The sequence below is a fragment of the Cygnus olor genome, chromosome 3 (genome assembly GCF_009769625.2).
Source record: "Cygnus olor isolate bCygOlo1 chromosome 3, bCygOlo1.pri.v2, whole genome shotgun sequence".
NCBI classification, from domain to species: Eukaryota; Metazoa; Chordata; class Aves; order Anseriformes; family Anatidae; genus Cygnus; species Cygnus olor.
The window spans coordinates 50,685,964-50,709,506 of record NC_049171.1 but is presented as its reverse complement, the minus strand read 5'-3'; positions in this window follow the sequence as shown (position 1 = coordinate 50,709,506).

The following is a 23,543-nucleotide window of genomic DNA, read 5'->3' as shown; positions in this document are numbered from 1 at the left end:
ACTTCAGACTCTTGAAACAGTCGGAAGAGTGAAAAGGTGAAAAGGTTTTCTTTAAAGTTTCCTTTTCTGGCCTTTTTTTTTTTTTTTTTTTAACTCTCTTTGTGGCTATTTTGGCCTGCAATAACAGCTTTTAAAGCCTGAAAATCTTTCCCATAGGCAAAGAAGCTTTTTGTGTGTCTGTTTGTGTACAGTTGACTTCTCTTTCACTTACAAAGTCATTCCTACATGGAAAAAAATGCAGCCCATCTTAATAACAAATCAGTTCCAAAGCAGAGAACAAAAAAGGAAAGTAGAAAGCAAGCATAAATTGACAACGGAAGGGGAGAATTGGGCTTTAAGTCCATTCCCACCAGTACAAGCCGTGTACCAGGTCATCCTCTGTTTTGTGATTATGTTTGCACCTATGCAGATGCACACTTCATTTCCTTTCTTTTTACACTATTCAGATCTGTACCTCTACCTACAGAACAAAAGTTTTAAGAGGTTCAATATATGTGTTTGCTTAAAATGTGTACTAAAAGATCACACCTTTGAAAAATTAAATGTCTATATCACTTACTCTGGACTGCTAAACCTCTAGCTGAATGTTCTCAATTCATCTGCATAACAAACTATGAAAAACTTGTGCAGCCATAATTTGCTAATCTTCATCAATCATGGTAATTTCTGGTAATGAAATAGCAGTCCTTCAGCTTCCAGTCCCTTCCAAATTTCCTAGCAAATGTGTCAATTAGATAGAGTTATTTTGATGAAGTGGATGCCTGTCATTCATATAAAAACCACAAAGCCACATAAAAAAAATAATGATGTTTATTTACTTGGATTGTGGTTCAGAAGCAAAATAATGACTTGTGGGACATATTACATGGCATAAAGCTGACTATGCAGGAGTTAACTTTGTTCGAGTTAGTTTTAAGTGTTTAACAAGCAGCAGTGAAAGAGGTTTGAGTAGATGGTAAGAGACACAGGAGAAAACCTAAAGAAATTAATTTATACAGTTCCTTCTTCCTCCTTTCTCATCCATTTGGTTCAGATTAAAGACAATGAGTTTAGAAGGCTTTTATTTCTGTGGTTTTGAAACACATCAGCTTTGTTGCCTGAAAACAAATACCCGAGGAGTGGTCAAAGCTTTATCTTGCTGGTCAACCTGTTTGTGTGTCGGACTCCTTCTGAGGTCACTGGTAGCCAGTATCTCATACATAATGACAGGGACACAGAACTAAAAGTATGTCATGCGTTTCAGTGGCCAGAGAAAGTCATCACAAGAGTGAAGGCGTTGATGTTTCAGCTGTAAATACGAAAATACAACAGAAACAAACAAACAAGAAAAATTATATTGAAGATGTTTTGTTCAAAAAACCACTCTCAAAAACTGTTCACTGTTCACCAAATACTTTCTATTTGCACAAACTTATCCCATTTGAATGGAACTCTTCTTTTTGTGGGGGAGAGAAGGCAAAAGGGAATAAGGAAGGGACCTTGCACTTGTAAGCAAAAGAGAAAAGACTTGTCTTACTGGAGGGTGTCTTGTGGTGTTCCTGTTTACTCATCAGTTCACAGGTCAGACTGCATGTTGGAGAGGAGTATCTCACCCATGTTCATCCCATCCATCTGCCTGTAGCAGGAGGAGGTTGAGGACAGCTGTTCTCTTCCAGACTCAGCTGTGCCAAGAGGTTTCCTCTCCAGCTGCTCCTCACCATGTCTCCCCTGAGGCAACAGCCAGCCTTACGTTGGCTGACTGACTGCATTAGCTGTCTCTAACCTACTCTGAGTGAAATAAACCAGGGTAATTTCAGATGTTTAAATAGTAACTAATTACTAATTTGGCCCATGAAAATTAAAGCATGCTAAGGCATTTTCCCACATGCTGTTCAGTAGGTGTTGCTGAGGAGAGACAATTTTGTCAGCATGTTGTGAAGGAGCAGCCTTATAAGAGCATTTTTCTCTGGCGTAAGAGTTTGGGGGGTATTTTTGTTTACTACATCTGAAACCAAACCAGACATTCACTGAAGCAAGAAATGCAGGTATTCTATCTTTGAGATAAATGGTCCCAGCAGTATGTTGAACGCTCTTATACTACATCTCAAAGCCTCATTAAGAAAAAACAAGCTATGGGTGGTTGGTGGTACTGCTACCTTGTCATACAGCTTTCGCTGTCCTTAGGCAGAGAGAATGACTGAATGCATATTTTGTGCATGCTCATTGAAGAGCTACAGATTAATAGTAGACTATAAGGTAATGCAAACATTAGAGAGTTAAAAAGAGAATCTTCCTTGTACACTTTGAGTATTACTTCAACCTTAATAAAGATAGAGCTTTTCTGAACTTTGTGCAATTTTATAAAGGCCAATTTTTGTTTGACTTTTGGAAGAAAGATTTCAACATATGTCGAGGATTTTTAAACAAAATTAATCAGAGAGGATAACCTTGGACCTCCATTTAATATCTTAGCATGCAGAGACCCCCTGTTTCAAATGATACCACTGTGAAACTGTACTTTGTATAATTTCCAGGAGTAAAATATAAATATTTCCAGCAAAGCATTCTTATCATAAGTTTGTTTTCTAAGTGTGTCTATTCCTTTTTGGTGCTTGTTCTTGTCAAAGGAAACCTTTTTTGTCTTAAGGGAAAAACAAAATGGATGGATTTCCTAGATTTTTATTTCTACCACTCTGCAAACTCACAAAACCATAATGTAAGGCATTTCTGAAAGCCCCTTGTTATAATATCAGCCAAGAATACTATTTCTGTCACTTCCTGTTTCTTGCTACACTGGAAAGAATTGTAAACATGACATTTCTCCTACTATTTGTGCACTTTTAAATTCTGATCTCAGCAGGAGCCAGGAAAAGCACAAGAACACAAACCTAACTACTACATAGTAAGAGAAGCTGAGATCTGGCACAAATGATCATTTCCTTGTTTTAGATTTGCATTTCTCTTCAGAATATAGCTATTCAAGGCTTATAAAGCATTTTCAGAACGTGGCCTATTTCTGACATCAGTTAGTAGACTAGGGTGAATCTCATCCTATTTCCTTCCACTGACTGAAGTGTGACCATCTCCGCTGTTCATGTTTACATGTTGAATGTCTCCATTTGGTCACCAAAGTCCCATTTTCTCTGCTTGCCTACAAGCAGAGCTGTCAGTTTGCATATTGATTTTTCTCTTTATATATCATCAAAACAGCTTTGCATCAAATGAAAGAGACACCTTTATTTTACTGCCTATAGCAGGAATTACTATAACCTGGTTACTCGACAACCAAGCATAGCATTTAACCTCCAGCTAAACAACCTCTGTCCTATTTAAAAAAAAATGAAAATATATAATATATTCATACATGCAAATTTTCCTGTATCACAGTCACACTAATAACTTTGCTTCTTTTCATTAGTGTTCTTTGCTGAGGAATAAAGACATTACACATTTATTGGTTTTGATTCCCTCTCCTTTTTACACTCCTTTAGTGCCAGAATCAATTCTATGTCACGAAGGAAAGTCCCAAATGTCTGTTTGGCATCCTGTTTTCTATACAGTGTAATCTCTAAATACTATTGCCTGCCCTCCCTCTTTTAGGTAAAGGCAGAAAAGGAGTCCTAAGAAGAATAAACAGTTTGTGACCCTGATGGCACACAATGGTAAAGAATTGCCCCTTGTTGCAAAAGACATTAGGAATGTTCATGGAGTGTGTTCTCATATGGGTCTAATTCTGCAGTTCCTGGAAATTAAAGAAGAAATTTCTGCAAAGCAAGGTATGTCCCTTAGGAAGGACATTCCTCTGCACAGCTTTAAGAAAAGAGTTTCTACTAGCTATGTTACCTTGTGTTTAATTGGTAGCATCTTGTAGAAGCATCTGTGTAGTAAAGCTTTTGGAAGAGGAAATCTGGGTAAAAAAAAAAATCTTAATTGCTAATGAACAATGTATAAAAGCACCTGTATGTCATATTAAATATTGAAATATTGGCCAATTAAGCAAGGACTCTGATATTCTTGGGAATATATGAATGTCATCCAAATCTGTGGAATTGACTGTTGGCAACTTAATTACCAAACCCATTTCCATAGTAGAGCAGAAATAACATGCCTGAATCTGTACAAGTTAATTGCTGGTTGAATCTACAGTACACTAGGACAGATGCTTCCTTTTATTTGTGCAACACAACAAAAATTCCAAGCTGGAAAAGGAATAATGACTGAAAGTTCTTGCTTCCAATGTTTGTTAGTTTGTTTATGTAAAGGTAACAGGAACTTTTTGGAAGTTTTAATAAGGATGCAATATAAGTATTCTGCAATGGAAAAGGGCAAAATTGCCAACATAATTTTACTCCTGGTTATATTACAATCACCACAATAAGCAGAGAAAACTCTGACTGCATTTTTTAAACATGTGGGTGGAAGTCACATGTAGTTGGAATGTCTCTGCAGTCTGGGTTTGCATTCACTCAGCTGAGTTCAGCTATAATTTTTCCACTAATAAAAACTCGAATAGTTCAGATTGACTTCTGTTTCAAAGAATGCACTGAAATCTTGGCTGAGATAACATTCATGGACCTGGGAATATGCTTTATATCACCCTAAATTTCTAGAAAGTGAAAAGAGCTGGAGAAGCATTTCTTCCCTTACTGACTTCTAAATCTTTATTTATTTTTTGGTTTAAAGGATTTGTGTATTATAAATATGTTGATGTAATATAATATATATAGCTTGGATATAGTGTTATTGCCTGAACTTCACAGTGAACTTCAAATATTAGTGGACGCAAGACAGTTAGGACATATTTTTTAAAGTGAAAGTAGTTGATTTATAATTTAGCAGCATTAGTGTTGGAGTACCCCATTTCTTAGAATGGCTCAGGTTGGAAGGGACCTTAAACATCATCTAGTTCCAAATCCCCTGCCATGGGCGATTGCCATTTAATATGTATGCCATTTAATACATATGAGAAGGCCAGACTGTGAAAAAAAAAATCAGTTAACATTTTGTAAAAGTTAGATTTAAAGGTGTATGTGGAATTTGCTCAAACAGCAGAAACCTTAAAACTAGTCTCTTTGAAAAATGATGCCTTCAGCATTTCAAATTTTCCTCTCTGCACAATTTTCAGGAAATATATTTTTTTAACTGAAGTTAGAAAGTGAAAGGAAGTGATCAGATGTTCAGTCATTCAGTGGTATCTGTAATTCATGCCACTGCTGACATTCAAATGGTAGACAAGTAAACTTCAACACCATGCTTCTTGGTCTTTCTTCTAATGTCCAACCAATCAGTTCGCTTATGCATATAGGATGCTTGCAGTATGTTCCAGTTTTTGAGGTGAACCTTTGTGTGCTCCAGTACTACAATTAGTGCAAGATCTAGGACAGGAAGGCATTTATATAAAGTGTTAACTAGTGAATCATATTTCCTAAATTAAAAACAATAAAACAAAACAAAAACAAACAGCAACAACAAAAAAAAGAGCCTGTTTATTCTTCTCTTTCTTTCTGCTAGTAATCTGGAGAACTGCTCCAGTAAATGACTTAATTTAGTGCTGAATTGATAAATTCCATAAGATTATGTATGTGGTTAAGTGCTTTGATGGATCCAAGACTTAAACTTTAATGGTTATTTTTTATTGTGGTATGTTTGTAGTAGGGCCAAAGGTAGTTTAACTGTCTTATTTAATTTTGATATACACAATGTAGACATAGTGGTTGCATTAAGAATCCTATGGACGAGTTATAGAAATAATTTTATTATCAAAATCTTTAAAATATTTGCTAGTGAGTTTGCAAGTTGTGAATACAGAAGCATTTAATATTATATGTATACCCGTGGCTGAGCATTTTGTTTTGCAGAATGAAAAAGAGACACACAGATTAGAACCATATGAAACAGAAAAAAATAATAATAATAAAAATTCTCTAATATATTTTTTCCTCTGTCTATTTGAATGGCAATCTTCCATTGGGTAGTCAAGCATTTTTCTGCTGGCTACAGCCAGTTGCTTTTGTTAATGATAACACACTACTGTACTGATTGTTTTTCTACCTTCAGTACATCAAGATGTATCTGATACAGAATTTGTAAAAGATTAATTACATTCTAGCTTGGGAAAAGAATCACCGTTTACAGAAAGCAATCCAAAATGAAATAGTACAAAATAGATACGGAGATAATCAAAGCTCAGGAGTGAAATTCAGACCTGCAAACTTCAGACTTCCAAATTACAAATGTAATTGTGAGGTGAGGTAATAAATTAAATCAGAATGTAGTCCCCACAGAAGCCTTAAAAATCTTCCATATACACCAGAAGCTGATGTTCACTCTTAATCCTAGTCTCTTTCTCACTGTTATAATCTCATCTGGAGTTTTATTTTTATTTATTTATTTGTTTGTTTGTTTGTTTATTCATTCTCTTTTAATGTTGTTTCCTTGACATTGTTGGACTCTCCAGTCTTCGTTGCTTTGTTATGAATTCGATAGTTGAAAACTGGAAAGCAAATACAAATTACAACCCAGTAAACTATAGTTCTCATACTTTCCTAGCATGTGATTGTGATTTTGTAGGTACCGCATGCATACGTGAGCACTGTGCTACTCACAGAACTGATTAAAAAAAGAAAAAAAAATTATTAAGATGAGAAATAACCTGAAGATAGACGTAGTGAACAAAAAAAAAAAAAAAAAAAGTAATTATAATTAGCAAAAATTGACTTGCATTGACATTTCTACATTTTGAGAAATTTCACTGGTGTGTTTTAGTTCGGCTTTTCAAATTCTTTAATGAAAGAGTGCAAATTTGTCAGTGAGTTTCCACACAGTATAAATTTAAAGAACAGAGAACACAGAAAATTAGAAAGAAATCCGAGAGCTGTTAGACATACGCACAGAAAATAACATTAGCAAAGTGTGAGTTGATAGCTATAAAGGAAATAATTCAAAAACCCTGCATTACTGCAGAAGAGAAATTGGAAAACAGGAGTACCAAAAGTAGCTTTGAGGTGTTATTAGACAGCAAACAAGATATAGTAGGAGTTTGCATTATGATATGGCGGAAAATCACCAATATAATTTTAAACCGTCTCCATGGAGAAATCATGCCCTGGAGGAGGAATATAATAATACCTATTTGTCTTGCCCTGCAGGAAATATACCTTGGATAGTTAGTTGAAATTTGGATACTGTATTACCAAAAAGATAATAACCAGGCTGCAGAGATATTACAGAGATACAAAACAAACAAACAACAAGGCAGTTAGGACAACTAACTGATTAACTTGAACCATACAATGAATACCACTGAAGACAAAGAAACAACTCATTCAGCTCAAAGATTTTTAAAGTTCTGATACTCATTTCTGGATATGAGGGAATTTTAATAGTGGAGATTTTATTCTGTAGGAATATATGTATATACTTTCAGAGAATTAAACTATTTGTGAGGGAAAAAAAAAAAAAAAGAAAAATGAAATCTTTAACTCATCTTGATGTGTTTGGAGTGAGAGAGGGAGAGCATGGAGACAAGAAAATGTCAATGAGTAAACCCAAATTTGAAAATTAACCATTTTAGTTGTGTCCTCATTTTTGCTGTGTGTGGCTGGTGAGCTAAAAGATCTACTCATAAATTTCCTGTTTAGGACCTTGCAGCAGATAACCCTGAGACAATCCAATAACCTTTCTTTATTGAAACAATAACACAAACAACATAATTGTTCCAAAGGGAATAGGCATGATGACATACTACAAGTACCAAGGGTGCATCAAAACCCCAAAATTAAAGGCCTGAAGCTGAGTAATCAAGATAGTTAGAAATGGGATCCAAGGAAAGATATGCAGACAGGGAAGGTAGGTCAGACCACTAGGGAAAAGTTGTTGGCAGAAACGACCATTTGTTTCATTTAAATGGTGTCTTCAGGTGTAAGGTCTCTCATCTTACTCTGAACAGGAGTTGGACTTGATGATCCTTATGGGTCCCTTCCAACTCAGGATATTCTATGATTCTATGATTCTATGATCTTGTGTACATGGATAATGCCTAGCACACTCTACAGGAAAATGTGGATAAAGTTAATAGTAATAATAGGTTTCAGGAAGATTCTCCCTGGAAGATTTGAAACTAAATTGTCTGCAACATTGATTTCTTTGTGGTAAAGGAAACCTCTTGCACTGGAGAGAGAAGGAACAAGAAGAACTTTTTCATTATAAATGTTGGAACTTCTGTGAAGCTAAATGCCTGAAAAGAAAAAAAAAAATCATTCTCAAGAATGTGGTATCTGCTGTCAGTATTATAGGGAGAATGTTTCCCTTTCTCACTTTGTACTCAGTCAGTGCGGTAAATAATCTAAATGTTTGTGTAATTGTTGCAAGACTGTGTAATTGACGCAGCCAAAGATGTTTCTGCTGCAGAAAACCAGGCTCACTGGATGGAAAAAAAAAAAAAGAGAGAGAGAGAGAGAGAAGGAGAGGCGAGGGGAGGCGAGGCGAGGCAAGGGGAGGCGAGGCGAGGGGAGGGGAGGGGCGGGGCGGGGCAGGGCGGGGCGGGAAGTGAAGGGAAGGGACAGAAAAGGAATATATCATGCCTGAATTATTCTATAACTACACGTGGTGGGATGTGCATCAGAGAGAAGGAGGGAATGAAATTGAGCCAGTGAAGGCAAATTCCTCAGATAATCAGGAAGGGGACCTGGTTGCACCTGCAGAAGAAGGGAAGACTTTGGCTTCTATAGGCCCAATGCAGAAAAAGAGTAGTTCATCACTAATCGGCATGCCCTGTGAGCATGCTTCTTTGTATTAGTGTTGGTGAAGACATGTCAGGGACAAAAGAGATTGCTTACAGTGTTAGTCTCACGTCAGACCACTACTCAAACAGAAGCAGTTACAGCACATGCTTTTTGGGGAGTTTGTTTGGATTTCTAATCCTTAAAGCTGGTCCTTTTTGGATGTTTAGTTCCCGAATAAATATTTAGGCACCTTATAATAGCAAGCAAAACTGTTTAATGTGTTTGTTTTCAGTTTGTTATGTAAATGCTGCATACAGGATATACTGTTGAAGGAACATGAAAGTGGTCAGCTGGGAGGAAAGCTCTTCATGAGCCATGAACTTGTTGCTGCTGTCAAGGTTGGAGTAAGCATCTCAGAGGAGTGTAAGATGTTCTGAAAGCAGCTTAGGCTTGGCATGGAGAAACTTCTTGGGGCGGATAGGTGTAGAAGTAAGGCAGCTGTGATACTCTTAAGAAGAGTTGTCTGTCTTGTCTACAACAGGGAACAGACTCATAGCTAAGCTTTACAAGCACTGGAGAAAAAAACATTGTCAGCTTATAACAGAAGTTAATCACTGGGAAAGCAGGAAGAAAAAAAAGGACACTATTGTACAAAGATTCTCCAATAAGAGACAGATGTCTCTTCAAGCCTTTATTTACCATATCTCAAGCACCAAGTTTTCTGTATTTGAAGATTGATTTGAAGAAATACAGTTTTCTGCATTTGAAGCTCTGGTTGTTTTTGTTGGTGGTGGTGGAGTTTTTTTAACGTGCATTTTTAGACATCAAGTAGTATCACTAGTGTCATCTGGCAAAATCTTTTCAGAATAAAAGCAAGGAGAAGGTAGTTTCACAATGGTTGCTTTGGGATCCTTTCACATCACAGTAAAAGTTTTAAATGTCCCAAATGTTTGTGATTCATGTTGACCTCACTGGCCTCTGTGAATATTAAGCAATTCAGAAAAGGTAGATGTATTTTCATTAAATGAGTCAAGGAAGAGTTTGAAGTCTATCCCCCAGTATGTAAGTTTCAGAGGTCAATCTCTATCGATTACCAGTAGTAATAAAAATCCAACAGTTTCTATTCTTGAATTACCTTGCAAGTTGTTGAACATTAAAGCCACTTTAATGAAGAAATATGACTCACATTCATTGAAAAATTGTATCAAAAAATTTTAAACTATTATTTTCCAGTAGATATTTTGCAATTCACCTGTCAGTCACAGTTTTCTTGACAGAGTCAGCCGAAGGCAGCATGTGAATCATTCATCAGTAACTGAAACTAAAACACCTGCTTGTGAGATAGAGCAGTTGAAATAAAAGTACATGGGTTTTTTGGTTTCCTTATTAGAAGAGTCTGTAACCTTTGATGGTACCAAAAGCTGGGAGCAGTAAAACCTGTAACCACTGTGTGAATTTTGAGTGAGGTTTTCTGTTCCAGACTGAGCCTGATTCCTTTGAATTTTGAAAGAAGAGCAAACTAACAAGCTCTTAACTGATCCTCTACTGGCCAGTGGTAAGATGGGTAAGAACTATAATTAGGAGTGGAACCTGTTTTGCTTCAAACAGATCTGTTTTCAATGCAGGATTAGTATGCACGATCATAATTATCATGCCAAATAATTTCACAGACAGTAGAGAAATGTTCCCATAGGTTCTTTGCTGGTGGTTCTGTATGAAAATCGACCCTTCTTTGTTCATTGTGCTCAATTAGTATGTTAGTTCACATAGTGGTGTCTGTATATCTCTTTTTAGAAAAGACCGTAACTGTTAACACATGTGAATGACTATTATCTGAACATGTTCTTAGTGTGAAAAATGGCCATTCATTCCCCAAATGCACAAAATAAGCTTACTTAGAGAAGTATTTGTAAAGAGAGAATAGTAAGTGAAGTGAAATCACTGATGGATCAAAATTTTCCTGAAAAAATCTTCAGAAAAATTCAGCAAGTACTGGCAGATTTTCAGGGAGGAATAAGTATTCTTGTTTCTCAGAGAGGAATAGCTCCAGCAAAACATAGCAGTATGTGTATGCATACATATAAGTATCCAAAGTCAAAATGGTGATTTAGCCATATGAATCTCATTGACGATAATAAGAACCACGTGGCCAAGGACCTGCTTACAACATGGAAAATTTTTCTTAGTATCTCTACGTAACATGAAAAAAATGTTAAATATTAAAACATTGCAGGTCTTAAAGCCTTTTTAAATGCAAAACACATCTTGGTCAATAAAGTTTTAGTAAAAGTTATAAGAACACCATAAAAATCTGGGCTGTGCTTACAGAAATTGTGAAAAAATAACTATAATCATTTAGAAAGAGATAATTTCCATTTCATGTTAATGAACTAACAAAGACAAAAGTTGTTTTATCATCTACTTGTTCTACATGCCTGCTAATGTCTTCTAAAAATATTCCATTCAAGTAGGAATTCACAGAGAAATTCTAGAACTGTGATTATTACAGCTACAACTGGATGAAAAAAAAAAGTCTGTGACATCTTTTAGTCTCTAATGGTACCTGAGCAGCAACTATTTTCCCTCAGTATGACAAATATATTATAAATCTGTTGCTTAAAACACTAATAAGACACATATTTTTTAAGATTGACATAGTCTCCAGCTGCAAAGGAAAATCAGATAATTTAGAAAGGTTAATTAGATAAACAGAGCCTTAAGGTAAAAACTCATCCTCTTGGACTGATGTAGAGTTGAAGGAAGTGAAATGACTTAAAGTGGAACCTTTGGTTGATCTGTGTCTGATGTACACCACTCCACCTTTTAAATGTCCCTTTTGGAAGTATGAAAGAGAAAGTTGCCTGAAAACCTTCTTTCTTTGTCTTATTTTTATTATAGCATAAGATGGAAACCAAATTTTAGGGTCAAAATGTATGATATACCATCTGGGAACAAAACAAATTAAAATGTAGAGCAGAAGAGGATATCTGTGTAAGTCAGATTGATGCAAATGGCAGAATATGAGAAAACTGATTTAAAAAAACACAAACACATAACAATGGATAAAAGTTCTCCTGTGCTCATCTGTAAGGTCTGGGATAGTGTCAAGGGAAACTGGTTTCTCCCAGTGGTTTTGAACTCTAACCAGCCAATGCCTGAACATTTTGATTGCCTTTATCGAAACTGGAAAGTAAAGCTTAGACTGAAATTGGAAGATGTGTTGAGTGTGCAAACCAGTTGAAACCAAAAGAACTGAAAAACAAAACAAAAACAAACAAACAAAAAACCACCGACAACAATGAAAACAAACAAACAAAAAACCGCTGACAACAATGAAAACAAAAAATCAAACAATCCCCCCCCAAACACTATTTTAGGAACGTTTCCATGGAATTTTGCCAGATATTTCAAAGGCTTATGTTAAAACCTGGTTCCTGATTGACTTTCTTACTCTCTTTGTTCACTGCTGTGGGTTAAACCCAGCAAGCATCTAAGGCCCACAGAGTGGTGTGGAAGACAGAATCAGAAGGGTAATAATGAGAAAACTTCTGGGTTGAGTTCAGGACATTTTCGTAGGGAATGTAAAAGCTGTGCCTGAAAGCGAAGCAAAATTAGGAACTCATTTACTACATCCCATGGGTAGGCAGGTGTTCAGTCATTTCCAGGAAAGCAGGGTCCATCATGGGTAACAATTTCTTGGGAAGACAAATGCTGTAACTCTCAAAATCTCCTCTCTTCTCCTTTTCCCCAGCTTGTGTTATTCAACAAGATACCATATGGTATGAAATGTCCCTTTGGCCACTTTGTGTCAGGTGTCCTGTCTTGTGTCCCCTCCCAGTTTCTTGTGCACCCTCAGAATTCCTTGGGCAGCATGAGAAGCAGAAAAGCCCTCGACTGTATGAAAACACTACTCAGAACAATATAAAAAACAAACAAACAAACAAAATGGTGTGTTATCAACGCTGTTTTGGTCACAAATCCAAAATACAGCACCATAAAAGTTACTGTGAAGAAGATTAAATCTATCCCAGCCAAAATCAGTATGCGCACTAAACATATATGTATGTAAATGATACATTTACTTTAAATCTAACAAATTTTTGATAGTGCATGATTCTGGCCATGCAAACATGCAAATAGCTTATGGATGCACCCTCAATAATGAGTAAGCTATATACTTCAGCCAACTGAAGCAGCCACCTCTGCCTTTTTTCATGCAGTGCAGAGTATTTGCAACTTTGTTATGTTGGTAGATACAAATTAATGTTTAGTTTTTGTTTGTTTGTTTGTTTGAGTGGTGTAACTGTAGTCTAACAGTCACTCTTTTGAGTGATATTTTAATGAACTGTTAAATTTTCTAAACATATGGAAAAGATATGTCACAGAGAAAGCCACACTTATAGCAATGCACATCTGGTTACAGAAAAAACAGCTGCAATGCCGTTGAAGCAGAGTGTTCACTATATAAGCCATAGGCAGTGCACTAGTGGTTTAACACTGAAAAATTATGCTAGTTGACTTTGTACAGGTAAGTCAATTTTATAGTTTGAAACTCCTTTTGTTTAATAATTAATGATTTCAATGAGTCTGGACATAGTTGCAGGTTATAAAAGAGAAGCACTTTAGCTATTTCTACAAAGTACATATTTTTAATGTGACCCTTTTCCTTTTGTCCTATGAGTTTTATCATGCTTAAAGGAGAGATCTTTTAAAGTATGTAGGGCTGAAGCTGTGAACTGTTTGGATACGTTATTGTGGATTTGATGGAAATCCTAATATTTTTCTTAGGATGGACTTAGGATTTTTCCACATTGCTTTGGCAGGATCATTACACCACTGTGCACATATGTTTTTTCATAATCACCCACTACCAGTTGTAAAGTATGGGCCCTTGTTTTGAGATTAGGTTTTCACAATGCATGTAATAATATCTAAAATTGCAGAGTGCTGAAATTGATGTGAAAGTACTTTTTGTCTTTTACCTATGTAATAAATTGAAGCTTTGAAAAAAAAAACAGTCAAAAACTTGATGTTGTAAAAAATGTTTTAGACCTTGGATTAATGTCAGAGAGACAACTCAGACAACTAAATTAATGAAGTCATTTATGCTGATTGTTCATAGGATAACCAGATATTAGCTTTGTTTTAGGGAAATGAGTAGAAATCTTCCTCACTGCCTTCACTTTTTCCAAATATAAGAAGGATGTAAGAATTTCAGTAACCGAAGGAGAAACATACATGTTATTTCCTACCACAATGTTAGGTATATCATTTCTTTCTTGTAATTGACCTTAAATCAATCAACATATTTTTCTCTTGAAAAGTGTCTCCAGTTATGTAACTTTCTTGGGTTCTTCATATTCTCCTTCATCTTAGTATTCTCAGCTTCCTACTTCTCAGAAATCTGCATCATTTCCCTTTGGTAATTAGAAACTGAAGAAAAAGCCATAAGATGAGGAAGATGGCTTACTCAACCCAAAATATATTGCCTTGAGAGAAACTCATGGCTACAGAATAAATGTAAGTCCTCATATATGTGCAAATATGTACACATGAAATATGCATGTCTATGACCAGGTCCTAAACTTTATAAATCCTAATAATCATTCTCCAGCCTCATGTACTCAGGTTATCTGAGCAACAATCTCAGTCCAAATCAATACCTAAATCAACGATATCTAACTGAGCAACTATGTCATTACTATCCTTTTCTTTTGAACATATTTTGCCAGATTTTTAAGGCCAGAAAGCCACTCTGTTATCTTCTAATATCGACTGCAACACAATATGGACACGTTAAAAAATAAGTGTAATTCTGCCTTCATGTTCTAGGAACTGAAATATGAGAATTCATGAAGCCAGGAAAAGTTCATAGGTTTCAGAGGAAAAATACTTCAGTTATTGCAGCCAATACTGTGCAGTATGTATGCAAAACAACATACATCCCCAGACCCAACAAATGCCATAAAATGTATTTATATGGTAGTGCATAGTACCTTAGTGACAAGGTTCTCTCTAAGAAGAGCTCTCAGCTCAGTATGAGACTTCCTGTGCCTTTGAGTTCGTTTTTTCATTTATCTTTTTAATTTATTTTATTATTTTTTCCAGAAGAAAAAAAAATAATATACATATATATATAACTATGTATATATATATATAACTATGTGTATATATATATATATATATATATACACACACATAGTTATCTGGGGTTGAAGTGGATTTTAAGGACTCTTCAAACACCACTCAAAGAATTCTGAGTTCCACATTAGGCTGTTTAGGATCTTCCTCCCATACACCGTCCTCCACCCCCCTCCACCACCCCTCCACTCCTTCAGTAAAACCATACCTGAATATCGTAAAAAAAAAAAAAAGACATTTATGTCTGTACAAAGATCATGTCAAGAAAATAAACTGAAGGGTCAACACACTAAAGGCAAAAGACTTTTTAATACTTTATTTTACTTTATTTTATTCTATTTTGTTTTATTTATCATTTGCCTGTTGCCTGTATTATTTGCCTAGTCTCCCTGCATGTCTTTCCAAGTCCAGATCCTGCAGTCTCACAGCCTGAACAGGCAGTCATTTCTCTTTTCTTACAGTGAGGTTCTGGCTGAAGGTGTTCCCCTGCATTCAGCTGCATGCTGAAATTTTCAAAAGGAACACACAAGAAAGTTGTAATTAACTCCTTTAGGATTTAAATGGGATTGAGTACATGACTTCTAAAGGGGAACCTCAAGGCCTTGGTATATTTTAACAAATGCAGTTTAATTTCATACATTCAGTTAATTTGTTTTAACTTTGCAGTGTCCCTTGGGATACAGGTCCTTAAACTACGCACTGTTTCAGCAGGGAAATATTTTGTCTGCAGAGTACTTCATTTAGTGGAACTCATATCTTCACATTGCCTCTAGGACTACTGGTAAACAAATGTTAAGTAGTAAGACAATAGCATAGTTGTTAGATGCATTAGATGTCACAATAGCATTCCTTCTGATCTACAAGAGGGCAAGCAAAATCAAAACAAGGCTCCTGGTTTGTAACAGATATCTGTTACAGATGACAATTGTTATGACGCAAGCACAAAAGGGAGAATTGGCTATCTAAGAGGATCTCTGCAATTTCTTCTGGATCATCAAGGAAGCATAAATTAGAAGGGCAAGCTGCCTACACCCATGGTGGTAAAGCTAGCATAGGATAAGTGTTATATGCCAAAACAAGCAAGCAAACAAACAAACCACTTACCCCACAACCACTTACCAATGAACAATGTGAAAGTATTGGCTGACAGTGGGTGAAGGACAATTATTTTATACGGCCTCCAATTGTATCACTTTTGTCCATTCTCTAATGCTTGTTTTACTTTGCTGAAGAAACTGTTAAGGCACTAAGATTAACAGCTATTGCAGCACCATTAGAGGCTCAGTGTTGTGCAGAAGTCTGTGTTACTGAACTGACACATTTCCTTACAGACTAAGCAAGTACAGAATTGCTTATCATTCCTCTAAAAATGATATAATTTCACAAACAGTAAGGTGATCTGGAAAGCTATAAAGAATTAACTGAAGTTTACTGTTCTTAAAGATCTACAACAGAGAGTTCTGAATTCCCTGAAGGCATATAAAGCCCTGGTACAAGATGGGAACACTTCCACTCAACTCCTTTTAGCCTTCTGGTAGATGCAGAAGCTGTGGAAATGTGCTATCCCACTGCCCGGAAAAGGGCTTTCTCCACTGTTGTGAAGATGACTATCGCTAGTTTAGGAGGAAATAATACTATGTAGATGCTTGAAGTAACAAAGTGACTCAAAGTCTAAATTTTAGTTGCACAGCAATATGTCAGAATAGTCCTGAGAGAGATGTCTGTATAATTCGTTCCTCAATCTTTTCTATAGATGAATTAAACTTCCCAGTTCACTGACTATGGCAAATGTTAGTAAATACTTTATTCTCTTTCATTCAGTAACAGAGAATATATGCACCTGACTCAGGTGTCTGAATCTCACGTTAGGACCTTGTCTGTTTACTTTCTATTTTTCTGTATGAAGCAGGGCATTACATAACGTCTTTTGACTCTGGGCACTGACTGTTCCTCTAGGTCTTTTTCAAATCTCTCCTGAGCAATATTTTTCACTTTATGTTCAACACACACAATTGAACTGGGGTTTTGTTACATTTCTATGCTTCCAACAAATGTAATCACATTCTTTGTCTGACCAAACAAACATTTAATTATTTACATAAAGTGGAATAGTTTTTGCTTTCTATTTATATCCCATTAGACAGAAGTTCTGCATCCCAGAGTTGCACTCAATTCTGAATTCTCTTCAGTTTCAGGTACCTTTAGTGAAGTTGTTCACCGGGAGTCCAACAGAAAAAGCTTAACTAGATATATGACACAAGAAATATTTAGTGATAAAGGATTCATCCTTAAGAATTTCAGGAATAAAAAATACAAACTACAAAGATGCACTGTCAGAGGTGTAATACCCAACAGTTATGTTCAACTAAAAATTCTGCCTTGAGCATAATTTTTTTGGGGTCTAGACAATGGTGTGAAAATATTTCTCTTTTATCCTTACTGTACCACTACAAGCAGCTATTTAGACTTTGCTTAGGTTGTAAAAATAATAATAATAAAAAATAATTAAAATACTAACATTCTGGCACATCTTTTGGGGATAAGGCAGAACAAATACTACTCAATTAGCCTATAAAGCTGATCTGTGGAGAACCTGACCCCATTTGTCTAATAAGATCCATAACTGGTGTGAAAGATTTTGACATGCTACAACTATGAATTTTAAGCAGAAGCCCTTTATCCATGAAATGGATGCAGTTCATGCTAGAAATATTATATGGAAAAAGAAAGTGATATTCAGACATCAAACTGTTATGATATATGTTTTCTGGTAGTGGATGAATAGTGGTAAAAGAGAAGCTATAGCTAAATTAAGAACTGTGCATTTTTTCCCCCTACACTTTATTCAGAAAGAATTATTATTATTATTTTCCCCAAAGCATCCTGAGTAAAGGATTAATGTCTGCTTGTATTTGATTTTATAGTTAATCAACTATCAAGGACATGCCATAACACATTCAGTAGAGTTCAAGGAGAGGATATATTAGATACTCAGTATTAAGAAATGTATAAAGATAGGAGATTTTTTAAATTATTTATTGTCTTTCCAATACTTTCTGCAATATTGTACAAGATTACGCATAAATAAATAAATAAATAAATAAAATTAATATAAAATAAAATAAAATAGTAAAATAAATGTACATTTACAAATTCCTAAAGATGAAAGAAGTTTATTGACTTAAAATTACAAGAAGTAAACAAACAAACAAACTAAACCCAACAAACTACAACAACAAAAACTGCAACAAGGAGATGGATACATGTTCCACTGCTCATTTTCCAACAACAAGAAGGGAGAAAAAAATCCTTGATGCAGTTATTTTGTTATGCTTGGTGTGGATTTCCATGGTGCTTCTGTCAGGTAATACTCCAGTATATATTTGACCATTCACTTGGAAAAAAGATAGAATAATCAATATGTAATACTATGGAATCACGAAACAATATTTCCAATTATTTGGGGAAATATATATCCCAGTTATTTAGTTTTCTAGTACAAACAATGTAATTTTCCTACTGTTCTGCATGCTATTTGCCATGACAAAACCTTGTGATATGGCCAACTTTTACGTGAAACCACATTCTAAACTCAAACAAACTTCCAGTGAAACTTTTAAAAATCTATGTGAGGCCATTAGGAAATTGTTTCATTTCTTATTTCTTTTTCACTTCTTAAAGGTTTTCTCGGTTCTTTAACTTTATGCAGGCATTTAGGATTTAGGATCACTCTTATTTTGTAAAATATGAAGGCAATAAAGCCTTCACTCTTGTATTAAACATCATTTCAGAAAAACAAAACAAAACAAAAAACAAACACAACAACAACAAATAACCCGACAAAAAAGTAATATATATCAGAATATAATTGAAAAATGATACAAACATACAGTAATATTTTCATTTGCAACAAACCCCAATTTTTCAAATGTTAGTAATTTTGCAGTTTTTGTTTTGCATTTACATATACTCATTAGCATTTTTGAATCCATACATTAAAAAAAAAAAGAATCTCAAGATGCCCTGAAGCAGCTCTATCACATTGGCAATATCTGGTTCTGTCTGATTGTACAACACAAAGACATACTTCCTGTTTGACCTTTCTGTAGTAATGCCAAGAATCTATCAACAAAAATAAGGTTCAACATCTGAATTAAATTGCAAACAGCATTATCTTCATGTACATAATGGATTTTTATAAAGAGACAGAATTTCTTTTTCTTTAGACTTAGAGAGATTAAGGTCACATCACAGTATGTTTAAATACACAAACCTCGATAATCTTTGGCAGATTTATTACCTACCACACACTCCCAGATCCCTATGAATCTTTGTAAATCTTAACATGAACAGCTGGTAGTAAATAACCAAACATAAATTGCTTGATGGAAAGAGAAAGACACCTTCTTAGACTCCCAGTGAGGTTGTTCATTGGTAAGCTAATCAAAGAATGATTCAGAAGAAAAGCTAAAAATAATGTTCTGTTTGTTTTTGCAGATATCCCAACATTTGAGCTTTAATTTATAGAGCAAATATTTCAGTAAAACAACAAATGCTAGAATCTGAACTAGATAAAATTTATCAAGAAGTTCCAGTTTATTTTCTTTAACCCATCTGATTTAGCAAAATTTTCTGTTTGTGAAGAATTAAGTCACCTAGTTGTATAGGGGAAAGCATGTAATGGATTAGGAGGTAGAAGAAATGAAGAAGAGTAAAATGCTAGACAAGCATTAAATAGAACTAACTGAATTTCTGGACTGTTTTTGGTTGTTTGGAGGGTTGGTTGGTTGCTGTCTAATCTCTAAATTGTGGAAGGTTTCTGTAGGAGGTTTGAAAGGAGAATCTTGCAGGAAACTCTTTATTTTTATTTTATTGATTTTGCTTTATTTTCTGAGAGTTTATGGAACGCTTGCTAGAACTAGGTTGTTGGCAGCCATTCTCTTATCACTTGTATATCTTTACACCTTGTTTATCCATACAATTGCTCACATGAGTGGGGTGAGTACAGTATTAACAGTACAGCGCTACAAACACACTGTTCACTCATGGCAGCCCTGTAGGACCTGTAGAGAGTAATCAAACTATATTTGTTATTTTTATCATCTTTGTCACTGACACAGAACAAATCACAGCTGATCCCGATGAAGATTCAGGTAGAGACAGAGAGAAGGTGAAAGAAGCTGAATTCCAGACACTTTCTCTGAACAGTCATGTTCTGAATCCTCTCAGGGCATTGGAGGGATGGGGAATATATGAAGTTCTATAGAAGGAGTATGTAACTGCATTATAATCTCATTTGGTGAAAAAACATGGTCACGAGTATTTTGAAGTGGTCTTATACTCTTTGTTTATGCTGAAGATTCACTTGTAACTAATAGCTTGTATCATCTGCAGCATGGTAAATGATGACCTCACTTTCAGCTGTCAACTGGTCATGAAGATGTGCTATCAAAAATGCTAAGCAGTACACAACATAGCTTGCATCTCAAAAATAAGAACCAGTATCACTTGAATCTTCTCTTATTTATATCAGTTTTAAACTTCAAAATGCATGTCACTCTGTTTTAGGCACTTAAGGGGTCCAAGGCAGATCAAAATTAACCGAAATTCTGAGATGTAGATTCCACTCTTAAAAGAGCACTCCTTTGCAAGAGCAAGAGTTTTCTCAGAGATTAGAATGCACTACTCGGAGAAATTAGGGCTCTTAAAAACTGTTTTTAATACCCTCCTTCTCACTTTGTGTTCTGTGTTTAGTATAAACTCACATCCCCAAAACAAAATGCCCCTTATCTGTCATTCTCTGGGGAAGAAAACACAGATATTGTTGACATATAGAGCAGATGGAATTCATTCAGATATTAAAGTAAGGAACAGGGAACAGGATGGAGTTTAACAGAATATAATAGCATATCATGTGGGGAATGGTGTATTTTTGGCTCATCTACAAGGTCTGAGAAAAAAAACAGATGTCTTTCTACAGCTCTACATGCTTGAAACTAAACCTCATTCTACACTCAAGTCAAAGACCATTTTCAATCTAGCTAGCCATAAATGGCTTCATTAGTGGTCTAGAATGAGAGGCAGATTGTTGAACCATTGTCAAGACACCTGACCTTTGGGAAACCATATAAGTATGTTGGTCAACAGATCACCAAACTGCAGATGGACATCTGAGCCTGAGCCTCAGACCTCATCACTGGTGTCAGCCACTGTGTGAATTTTACTTTATCTGAGCCAAATACTTAACTGAATTAGGCAAATTACACTATTTTTCTTTTACTGAAAATCCGGACCATTTCTTTTTGCTACGTTCTTGCTATGTTCCAAGAAACAAATTTCAAAAGACACCTTGATGTCTCCTTGACATCAAGAATAATACAGCGTTAAGCAATTATAGCCCACAAGGAAAGGAGCTAAACTGATACTAAGGATCCATGTTCAGGTGTCTTTAATAACCCATCAGAAAAACAAACAAACAAACAAAAAACAATACACCAGAAAATGTCCATATGAGCTTTTCAGTTTCACCAGATCTAGGAGTATATCTGCAGATAGTCTTATTTGAATAGGGAATGGCTTGAACTCAACAGGTACATATAAATCTTCATAGACAGCATTTTCAGTAGCTTAACGCAAGGAAACATGACAGAAAATATGCAACAGGTTATTCGGCTTTTAGCCATAGGCATGGATATAGTTCGTGTAGTTACCTGGGTAGTTACTCTTCAGAGCAGGTCAACAGAGAGTGTCTGATACTTTGGTTTTATTCCTTGTAGTTGCTTGAATGAATTGCTTTTTTCTATTATTGTAGGCTAGCAGTAAATTGGCACTCACACAAGGATTTGTTCAGCTGAGTTGAAATATTACACGGTGGTGTCACTGAGTCACAATATCTCTAGATCTAGGCTCATTGTGTAGTTCATATACCAGTCCTTGTTCAGGTCACAGCTTAGCGCAGTCTGTTCTGAAGAATTTAAAGAAATTCACTTAGAGTTAAAGGTTTATTCATTGAACACTTTCACTGTTTCTTTCTTTCTTGTTTGTTTTTGTTTATTTGTTTTGCTTGTTTTAGGTTTTGTTGTTGTTGTTGTTTTGTTGTTACTGTGTTTTGTTTTTCATTGTGTCCTTTGTTCTGTATTCTGTTATGCCATCTCCCCTTCACTCCCCATTGTGTATGCCTCAGCTTTGTACAGTTCCCTGAGAGCAGTAAGCCATGGCTCATGCATGCTAATTATGAGCTATTTCCTCTTACCTTAGGAATAGGAATGGAAGAAAGAAAGAATCTGGCATCTAAACTTATTTCGCTTTTACTTTTGAGAGATTTATCATTGTTCAGTTCCAGAGTGGAAGTGCTCTTTTCTTCACACAGCAAGCATCCTATGTTGTCTTCCAATTCCTCTCCCAGACCATTTTTAAAATCAAGTATTTGCTTTAATTCCAGTGGTGTCCATTTACATTCTTTTCTTTGCTCTTTCCACTCCTCATCCTCCATTTGTGTTCTTGTCTTCCTGGTCATTTTCTGTTAGCAAGAATAAAAATTATACATGCATATCATTTACCAGAATAATTAATTCTTAATGAATGTCTCCTTTCATCTTCATTTCCATTTTCCCAAGCCTTTCCATACATTCTTGAATATTTCATTTCAATAAATGAAGTTTCCAAGTTGGCCCATTATGTGGAAACCAGAAGTATGGTCTTTTTTCTCTCTCTGTTTCTCATTCTTTCTCCTTGGCATGGCAAGAGTCGATAGTTCTACAAAAGCCTGTCATAGACATTGCCATAGACATTGGGCTCTGTGCCTTTGGGAGAGGGAAACAATGTTGGGAGTCACTGGGAAGCTGTGTGTGCCAGGGAAACCCTCTATTTCAAGTGTTCTTGTTCCACTGTTATTTTTTCCCTCTGGGTTCTTTTGATGGTTTCCAGGTCTCTCTTTTGGGATTAGGCTATTTTATTTGCTGTTGCTGCTAGGAAGCATCATCAAAATGAAGAAGCAAAAGAATCTTCCTGTTTTCTTTTTTTTTTTTTTTTTTTTTTTTTTTTTAGGTCAATTCAACTAGATTGTATTGGTGAGATCTTGTACCAGAAGCATATGCAGATGTAGCTGAATTATATCTAGAATACAGTGAAAATAACATTAAAATCCCCTAATGTTGAAAATAAAAATTACATTTTCTTTTGAAATCATGAATTCATTGTCAAAAGAGTAATCTTGATCATATGTTGATAATTGGTGTAATTGTGTAATACTTGTATTACATTTCTCCAGCTTGTTCGTCCACTATAAAGTTCATTAGACAATTGAATACAGGACTATAGAAATTACAACCAAGACTATACAATAATTTTTATGATGTCAGTTTCAATGAAGTCATGTTTTTCCATTAATTTTGTTTTTAGGATTATAATTTCTCTGTTTGTGGTATTTTTCACTATAGGTGCTTTGTTGTTTAATTATTCCTCTTACAAAGTCATAGGTCTTGGTAGAAATTGTATGGCCTGTATCAGCATATCAGTAACATCACCTTCCATTAAGCTCTGGGAATAATTTTCCTCACAAGGAATGGGAACCGTAACCCACTTTTGCACTTAACTGAAATGTCAGAAGTTTTTCAGGACAATAAAAGTCATTACCAAAAGCCTAGAGTAATATGCATTCTGAGGAACATGCATATTACCAGGATATATCCCACATTTAAA